This window comes from Anarrhichthys ocellatus, unplaced genomic scaffold (genome assembly GCF_004355925.1).
Source record: "Anarrhichthys ocellatus isolate YVR2014 unplaced genomic scaffold, GSC_Weel_1.0 scaffold14, whole genome shotgun sequence".
In the NCBI taxonomy this organism is placed as follows: Eukaryota; Metazoa; Chordata; class Actinopteri; order Perciformes; family Anarhichadidae; genus Anarrhichthys; species Anarrhichthys ocellatus.
The window spans coordinates 4420835-4428610 of NW_022280044.1; the positions used below are offsets into that span (position 1 = coordinate 4420835).

The 7776-nt window shown below is 42.5% G+C and overlaps 1 protein-coding gene across 3 annotated transcripts in view; it reads left to right on the top strand.

Moving 5' to 3' along the window:
• Positions 1-2985: 2985 nt before the first annotated feature.
• The window catches only part of col16a1 (collagen, type XVI, alpha 1), a 54494-nt gene continuing 49703 nt past the window's right edge, over positions 2986-7776 (top strand). For all 3 annotated transcript variants that reach the window (XM_031854116.1, XM_031854118.1, XM_031854117.1), the window contains exon 1: positions 2986-3305. The gene's annotated coding sequence lies outside the window, so the exon portion shown is untranslated. The remainder of the gene's footprint in view (positions 3306-7776) is intronic.

Genomic DNA, 7776 nt, shown 5'->3' on the forward strand with positions numbered 1-7776 from the left:
TGTGTGTGTGTGTGTGTGTGTGTGTGTGTGTGTATATATATATATATATATATATACCTGTATATGCTATTGTAGGAGATGCCATCCAGGAGGACATTTTGCCAGTCCTCGAGAACTACAAGATCATGTGGGCTTCAAGAAGTGTCCATATTTCCATATTTCAGCAACCAGTTCAGCTGCCAATCATGCTGAGAGAACACGATTATGCAGCTCTGCAAACTATGTGTACATTTCTTTTATTTTTTTAAGTTTACACCTTTCATTGTGTTTGTGTTTCAGAAATACTTTCTGTGTTTTCTTTTATACAAAACAAGTGAAGCAACTATGGTAATAGACAATGGGTTACAAAAACACAGAGCTGAGTCAATTAATGTTGTCAACAATTTTGCCAAATAAGGAGATTAATTTGTCTAGTTGGTCTTGTCTGTTCTCTCCTCTCTGACTGGTCCTCCAGCTACCTTTTGCCTTTGCTTTTCTTGGTCTGTGTATTCCCTGAGAAAATCTAGTGGTTCACCATGTCTTTTTTTATTGGAAGATCGACTAGATGAGGCTTGACTGGATAAGGCTTGGTGGACTAAGGCAGCTGCAGATGGTTATACCAGGGGTTCTGGTGAAGCTCTGGAAGAGTGATCAGCTGTGGAGGGGGGTCAGGTCTGGCTCTGAGGTTTGTTGGTTGTATACTATATTTGTTTCCAATGGCACGGTGCATGGCAGGAAGAATTTCCAGCTTGCAGCTGTTGCTTCTCCACCCTCTGTTCCCATTCCAGTTCATAAACGAATGAGATTGTGTTGGAAAAAAAGGTAAGAATGAATAATGAGCGAACCCTTTTTCACACCAGCGTCGCTCAGAAACCATCCCAATTCACCAAGCATATCGATCAGAATATCGGTTTCCAGCGATCTGTTGTTTTATCCTGTATCTCCTTTTGGGGTTCTCCCATTTCTCTTTGGCTTGCTCCCTCATCTCAGGACCGTTTAGCTTAATTTTATTGAAAAATATTCTGGCAAGAATCCACAGTATTCTACAGAAAGGGCTCTTTCATTTTCTTCTGATATGCATAATGAAACGTGCCACTAAGTTGGTTTAGCATAATCCATCATTACCATACTCGCACAAAGCCCTCAGCTGGGGAATGCCTCACACCTGAGAACAGGTGGTCCTATTGCTCACACAAGTTGATGAATCTTAATGTCTGCTCATATGTCTCTGTAGATATCTTAAAGGCTTTTTTTGTGAGTGAACAAATTATATTCATACATACAACATATAGGCTACATACATTTAAATACAGAAATGTTTGTAAATACCAGATTAATTGGGTATTATTCATTTGCCACTTTTGTTAGCATCATTTTGAAATGATCTTTATAGCCTATACGACATATTTCTGTGTCATGATGTGGTTTCATTATAATTCTGGCCCACATAATTCAAGTTGCATTTTAAAACCGTAGTCTTTTTACACATTCTTAATAAATTTTGTTTTTGTGGTCGGCAACGATGTGGGTAATTAAATCAGTGAAGTCTACATCCCAGTCTGATACCCCTTGTGGTCCTGATGAATTGTAGATTTGGACAGCCCTCCCAGACTTCCCAGGATGTCCACAAGTCCACAAGTGTGGTGGTATTATCCTCTGGGCACCGTGTACAATTTTCTCAGAAAAGGAAAACTATATTCATGTTCCTTAAATTAGTTTTTTTAAGTAAATTAAGATTAAATTCTGATAGCAATTGGTTTGGAGAAATTCAACAAATTCCAATTTAAACATACTGTCTAATGAGCAATCAATCTTTGCTGAATTTGCACTTAACATGATCTACTGGAAATTTCAAAGAGAAGAAATCAAACTACTAAGATGAAACCATTTCATTGCTATTCAGTTGAATATAGTATTCAGCAGTGGGTACATTTCAAAACAAGGTGTAAAGTTGCACATAAAGTTATTACGGCCTTTGTTTTGCTTCCATGTTATTGTGCCACCAGCACATATGAAGGCACATGCATGCTCACAAACACACACTTATCCAGATTTCCCACAGGCAGTGACCAAAAAACTTTGTTTTCACCAATATTAGTTCAAAGGGGTCGTATCCAGATGTCCATACAGTTCAAGGGTTGCAGGATTGCTAGACAGCTGCTAAAGTCATTCATGGAGCCTGAACGTCTCGTTCCTGCGTTGTCCTTTCTTATTATGCTGTTTGAACTTTCTTTTTTTTTTCTGAGCTAGAGGTTGAAACTAATGAGAAAGTTCAAGATAATGGCTCGGTGGAGGATTTGACCTCTGATCATAGTGCAGAAATAAATATCTCGAAGATGTGAGCACTCCTCAGTACCTATTCAGCCACAACAGAGGGGGAGGCACATATAAATCAAATGCTCGAGTGATATTTATTCACCTCCTGAACTATTTACTTACTGACAATAAAGGTGGAATTGATGTGGCTATTAAGACAAGTGTTTCTGAATGATCAGGGGTTGGAACCGAGACCACTTTATGGATTGGATGCAATAAAACCCAGCGATAAAACAATATGAAGCCTGTGGACCTGGCCATCAATCAAAGATAAGTATGATAAACAAGTTCATTAATTTCAATGGAATAAATTCTTCTCAATAATGCACCAGCCATTACTGCAGTTATCCATATTTCTTGTCCTAATACAGTGCTTTAACCCCAGACGGAATTGAGGTTTTCCTCACCCTCCAGTAAGCCATGAATCAAACTGTGAAAGGTGAAGGATAGATGGAGGGGAGGATGAGGAGGTGAGGGTAGAGAGTAAGGAGAGGGAATGAGCTTGCTAGAGAGATTAGAGAGATGCCCCAGGCTCATTTTCCAGCACTGTGGACAAGGTGATGTCACTACACGTTTTACTGAGGGATCTCCCACAGAGAGGATGGGAGAGGGGAGAAGGGGGGGGGGGCAGGAAGGGATTTCGGGATGTAGAAGAGTTAAGAGACCGAGAGGGAAAAAAAGTAAGGAAGTAGGGAGAAACCAGAACGACACAGAGAAAGCAAAGGGAGAGTAGAGTAGGGAGAGAGGGATTTAGGACTTGGATTGTGCAGCAGTGGGAGAGAGAGAAAGGGGAGGGGGAAAAGTTGGACCCGGACGATCTTGCCCTAACTTTTGTCTTCTTTCCTTTCTCCGTGGAAGAAGCCTCAGGAAAATAAATCGACGGGAGAACAAGCTGGATTACATTTGAATTGCATTAGCGTCGCCCCACAAGATTTTTTTCCTGGATACACGCACGCATTTTTTTCCGGATTAATGTGGTCGCAAGTTTGTGGATTTATCAATAGTTAAAGGTATGGATTTTGTCCACTTTTTACGGGCGTGGTGGCGATGCTTGAAATATGCAAAAGCGATGTCAGTTCTGAAGTAACGTCGCGGTTGAGGCAGTGAAGCAAGACTGCAGTTTGTAAAGTAACCGTTTAGTGGAAAACTTTTGCAGTAGGTTCATATTGCAACAGGCGCTTATAATATCACGGCTACATCCCACGGCAATATGACAGGCAGCGCATTACATAGCAGATGACAAAAACAACTGTAAAGTCTCAGCTGAGAACTGTCCCTCTGATGGTGATGCTGAAGAAAAGTGTCATGCTTTTAGTGGGATCATTGAAGTTATATCTGCTGAGTAGGCTAGTACTTGCTCATGGTAGATTTGTTGTATTTCTTAATTGTTTCTTGCGAGAAACTTTTTAAACCACAAGTATGGTGTAGCTGCTGGCAAAAGTGATGCTGATTTTCCCTTCATATCCTAAGCAGGCCTTAATACAACACATTATTGGCTGAGTTGTTACCGTGAATGTTTGTGGCTTGCGTCCAACCCCTGTGGCATGGAAAAGCCTGTGAGCTGAACCGCTTTTTGGATCTGCGGCATGCATATTATTCAAGCCAAGTAATGTCTTGAGCATAGCACTGCACTGGTTTGAGACCAGTGTCCAAAATCTAATTTGCCTCTACCTGAGGGGGGGGGGGGAAGGAACAGGCAAAGGAGGAAGCTTGATTGCCACAATCACATCTGTTTTCTTCATCACTCAGCCATCCCATGTGTGCTGGCTTTTGCATCCTGCGCACCCATCTTAAAAGTTTTCTGAGTCCCCCCCCCCCCCGCAAAATGTGGAACAGCTCAGGGTTGCATGTATCTAATGCATGCCAGACAGCTGCCTCTTGAAACAAAGTAAGATTTAGTTCTCTGATCAGAGGTTTCCATCTCTCCACTGTTAGCTCTTGACCTTCGGTAAACAACAGATGCATTTTTGTTGAACATCGATTCAACCCTTGTATGCTGCAATATCTCCAGGAAAGCTCGCCCCCAGCAGTAACGGGTTCTATTACTTCTTTAGACCCTGGGGAATATAACCCTGTAAACATTACAAATTGTTGTCCTTGAATCCTACAAGACATTGTGTTGCTCACTTAACCTGCTGCGGGGTGAACAGGCCATGCAGTATCTCTTTCATTTACTCCTTCCAATTCTAGCCCGCAGCTAATTGTATCGTCCACTTGACTCTTTGCTTATTCAAGTTTGCAGTGATGTGAACATTAAGCAGAAATGGTCAGCTTTCAGCCGGTCATTGGCCTTGCATGCATCAACACTCCTTTTTTTCCACAATCTGCAACTGTGCTGGCCTGTTTCTCAGTCACAGATATTCAAGTGAAGGCCCTGAACATAACCCAGTATGTAAGGCTAGTAAAAACTTGCCTCAGTCTCCTTTGTGTGTCATCCAGCGTGAGATACTGTCTTTGACTAGGAAGTCTTTTAACACTTCCTAGTCTGTTGATATCTGGAGTGTCTTTCAAAGCCTCAGGGCATCTTTCGTTACTTTTATTCACTCCAAGTTCATTTACATGTTGTTGTGTTCATCATGACATATCAGCATTACAGCAAAGGGAAGCTTCATGACATGACAGAATGACCCTAACGAAGGCCACAAGCTGAAACACGCTCGTCTAAACAATGAAGTCGTACAGTGTCGCTGGAGTTTGGGCCTCTTCACCCCATTAAAAAACATTCGACAGAAATGTATTGATTATTTTATCTGTCAAAAAGAATTCTAGCAGTACCTGATAAGATGGCAGGATATTGATTGAACATTCACCTGCCTTTTCTTTTGTCAAACAGCGTGGCTCTTGGGATGGCAGTCTATCGAGCCACCACTGTTTGTCAACAGCTATTTGATATATTGCAATCACATTTTGTACAGCCATTCGTGGTCCCCAGAGGATGAATCCTAATAACTTTGGTGATCCCGTAACATTTCCTATAGCTCCATCAGCAGGTCAAAGTTCTGACTTATCCTGTGAAATATCGCAACAGCTACTAAAAATGACATGCATGGTTTCCAGATAATGAGCCTACTGATTTAAGAGATCCTCTGACTTTTCCTGCCAAACTCATCACATTCCCATCAGAATTGGCTGTACTTAGTGTTAAGTTGTAATTGTCAATTAGCATGCTAACATGCTTAAATGAATATGGTAAATATTCCAGTCAGCTTCTAGTGGACTTTCCTGCACATCCTCTGCTGAGAGATGACCTTCTCTGCAGGAGTCAGTCAGGGTCACAATAAAAAGGTCTGAGGAGGAGGTTATTTTCAATGCACAGCACCTAAACCACTCTTGACTTTGTGTGTGATGATATGATAGAGCAGGGAAGATTGGAAACAGATAAGCTGTTAGCGAGCTGTCCATCAATCTTCTTGGTACAGAATGCTGGGAGAGACAGCTGGAAAGACAGTGAACCCACCCATTTTACATGACCGACACATTTATGCTGGGTTCTCCCATTAAAACAGATGGAAAGTAGTCTAAGCAGTGGGCTACTGGTGCACTGCTATTTAATCATCAGTGTCGTGGTGGCTAATAAGCAATTCTCCTGTCAGGCCATAGAGAGGACATGTTTCATTTAACTCTGTCAGAGTGTGTTCCTCTAAACAGGCTTGTGTTGGGGCTGTTTTTCCATCTTTATGTGGTGGCAATGATGATGAAATGTGTGACAAGAAAAATCGCTTGGCATTGAGCACAACTGATCTCCTTTGTTATAGGACAATATCAGTACTGCTTTTTTCCGTGTATTCAAACCATAGAATGTACTGGAATCGGTATTTGTACTGGAAATAGTCAATAGGTCGGAACCTCGAACCGAAATGACCCCAAGAAATACTGAGCATGTCTGTTTCTTCAAGGGAGACACATTGTTGCCGTTGGAAAAAAAAGACAATGTCCAAGCTGAGATGATGAGGTGTGTGTTTTGATTGTCGATGTTGGTCACCAACTGACTGTGTGCCTGCGCTTTTCTTCAAGCTTTTAATGCTGGAAGACTTTCAAATTTTGTCATTGTTTTCCTTCCTGTATTGGCTTCATATTCAGTGACCCGATCACTCGCAGGCCTGCTTTCCGGGCTAATGGCCAAGCCCAGTGGCGTAACCCCACATTGCCTTTATCTGCTGTAGCCAGCTGGGTGGCCCGTGAAGCTGCAGATGGAATGCAGGGAGAGAAGGAGAAAGCGAGACGTCCATAGCAATACATATTAGGAAGCCTATTAAATTATTTTGGATTATGGCCAGATAATAATAACAATGAGCTGTAACTTTTCCCTCAGCCTATGTTCTCTGGACTGCGATGCATTATGCATTATGTACTGTGTGAACTTTTTTTTATTATTGCAATCATGTGGTATGAAGCCTATAATAATGGCTGCAGCTTTAAAGTGCTCACACTCAGCCGTCTAAGGCATTGATTAACTTTCAACCCCAACTGCAGGGGAAGACTTCTTCCTTAGCAGTTTAGCTTGCAGCTACTTTCACATAGAAAGTGTCCATGTAGTCAACAGTTGTGCACTCAGATAAATCGTGCCACATTATTATACAGTGTATTGCTAAGATCTTGCTCTTGTCATGAAATGGTAACCTGGAACCTGAAAACCACAACTCGAGTCAGCAGCCCCCAACATTGAATGCATAATTCACAATGTGGAGCATGTCAAGCTCTCCTTGTTATTTCAGTACATCATTTGAAACTCTGTCCTCCACCACATTGTCTGTTAGCAGCAAGCTGCTGGCAGTCAGGTCAGGCTATAGAGGTGTCCTCTGCCAGGCAGGAACGCCACATTGTGCACCCCCAGGGGAGCATGGGGGTCATTTCTCCCGGCAGACGGGACAGGTGTGTGTACAGACACACAGTCTGCTCGCCCACCTGCCTTGAGGGCCCTGCTGTACCTGTAAACACCGAAGAGTTATGGGGACCTACACACATGCTGAGGGCAAGTCCAGGTCACCTGGGATGTGTGGAGCGGGCGATGTTGGTGTGTAAATCTGTGTGCATTCTTGAGTGTGTTTATGAAAAGGGCTTGCAGGAAGGAAGACTGACTGTGGAGACCAAATATAATGATTGTCTAGACGTGGCACATATTTTAATCTGTGCATGAGTGTGTGTGTGTGTGTGTGTGTGCATGAGTGTGTGTGTGTGTGTGTGTGTGTGTGTACTTGTTGTTTGGCCACGTGGAAGCATCTGGTGCACCACAACCATGGCTCCAGTGGAATAGTCTCCAGATGTGTTTGTGTGTTTTGGCCCCACTGTGTGTTTGCTTGGGGACCAAACAGCCTGCATGCAAATACATTTTTTTAATTTCATGCATGCATTTTGCTTTGTTGTCTTGGTATTCGTTTGCAGCAGAATGTGTACATTCTTTTTGACTTTGAATTCTTTCCCAGATATGGTCACCTGTGTGTGTGTGTGTGTGTGTGTGTGTGTGTGTGTGTGTGTGTGTGT